The following is a 1,971-nucleotide window of genomic DNA, read 5'->3' as shown; positions in this document are numbered from 1 at the left end:
TGAGAGTCCCATTGTTAAAGGTGTGCAGGGATAAGTTGGACTTTCACTGACGGAAAAGGAAGACTGGAATTAATGATAGAAGAGATACCTCAAGGTCAGTTTCAAAATAGTAATTTTATTATTCTCTGATTGTATATTGATAGAGACTTCTTTAGAGTTTGCAGTCAAAACCTTCTCTAATTTAGCTGAAGCTACTCCATTAAAAATCTGCTGGACATTTTATAAATACTTGTAGAATCCCTGCCATCTAAGATAGCATAACAAAGATATGTCTGCAAGTTTCTTGCTTTCAATCATTTTAATTTATTTATCATAAGAATTCTTTCTCTTCTTTTTTTATTTAATTTTTTTTAATGCTTCTTGAATTTGCATATCATCCTTGCGCGGGGATCATGCTAATCTTCTCTGTACCGTTCCAATTTCAGTATATGTGCTGCTGAAGTGAGCACTATTTCTCATAGTGAGTCTGAGACATAGGCATTACTTTTTCACATTACTAGATGGCAAAACTAACCCAGAGAAGTTAAGCAATGTATCCAACATCACACTGTTAATTGGTAGTAGTACTATGATGCAAACGTAATTGATTAACAATTCTAAACAATGCGTCTTCCTCCACATTTTCATGAAGATCTACAAATTAGAGTAATTTTAAAAAGATCTTCAGTTTTGTAGCTTTTTAAACAAATGGAAGCCATAGTTTATTATGACTTTTATAATGAAAAAGGCATGTTGTGGAAATTTGGAAAATAAAGTAAAATTCAAAATAATAATAAAAAATGGAATAATATCCTCTATAACTCTACCATCTGTAAAATTACTTCAACTATTATAGTGCCTAATTTTGTGAGGTTTTTCATACATATATTTCATGAAATATATAAATATATGATCAAAATAAATATTTCATATAAATATACACACATGCAAATATATAAATATATATATTTTTCTTTTTTTTGAGACAGAGTCTCGCTCTGTCACCCAGGCTGGATGTAGTGGTATGATCTCAGCTCACTGCAGGCTCCACCTCCCGGGTTCATGCTGTTTTCCTGCCTCAGCCTCCCGAGCAGCTGGGACTACAGGTGCCTGCCACCACGCCTGACTAATATTTTGTATTTTTAGTAGAGATGGGGTTTCACTGTGTTAGCCAGGATGCCCTTGATCTCCTGACTTTGTGATCTGCCCGCCTAGGCCTCCCAAAGTGCTGGGATTACAGGTGTGAGCCACCGTGCCTGGCCTATAAATATATAATTTTTAGGATAAACGGAACCAACTCTGTGTTGTTCTTTGCTTTTGATGGGAAATATAATTTTGTGGGTATATTTTAATATCACTAAACATTTTTCTTTTTTAAAATTATTGTTCTAACTGTACTGTGTGCACGTACATTTTTATTTTCTCAACACATCAACCGAATATTGTATTTTATAAAGCACTTTTTGGTACTGTTTTCATGATACAAGAAGGCCCTGAGACTATTCCGTAAAACATATATGTCCTTTAATTTTCCTTTTTAAAAATCTTTTTGTCTTGTTTGTTTTAACTTTTAATAGCTTTAGGGGTACAAGTGGGTCTTGGCTACATGGATGCATTGTACAGTGGTGAAGTCTGGGATTTTAATGTACCTGTCACTAGAGTAGTATACATTGTATCCAATAGGTATTTTTTCATCCCTCACCCCCATCCAACCCTCCCCTCTTCTGGATCTCCAGTGTCCCTTGTACCACTCTGTATGCCTTTGTGTACCCATAGCTTAGCTCCCACTTCTAAGTGAGAGCATGTGGTATTTTTTTCCCATTCTTAGGTTACTTTACTTAGGATTATGACCTCCAGTTCCATCCAAGTTGCTGCAAAAGACATTTTTCATTCATTTGTATGTATTTAATAGTATTCCATGTATATGGTACTATGGTTAGAGCAATAATTTTTTAAAAAATTAGTGATAATAGACTAAAAAATGAGGTATAT

At 34.3% G+C, this 1,971-nt stretch overlaps 1 non-coding gene across 1 annotated transcript; it reads right to left on the bottom strand.

Moving 5' to 3' along the window:
* Positions 1–342: 342 nt before the first annotated feature.
* On the bottom strand, positions 343–449 carry LOC114672471 (U6 spliceosomal RNA). Its single transcript, XR_003722887.2, has one exon. It is a non-coding gene; the product is annotated as a U6 spliceosomal RNA (small nuclear RNA).
* Between the last annotated feature and the right edge of the window lie 1,522 nt (positions 450–1,971).

The sequence above is a fragment of the Macaca mulatta genome, chromosome 14, assembly GCF_049350105.2.
Source record: "Macaca mulatta isolate MMU2019108-1 chromosome 14, T2T-MMU8v2.0, whole genome shotgun sequence".
NCBI lineage: Eukaryota > Metazoa > Chordata > Mammalia > Primates > Cercopithecidae > Macaca > Macaca mulatta.
Note: the sequence above shows the minus strand (reverse complement) of the source record. Positions and strands in the feature narration are given on the sequence as shown.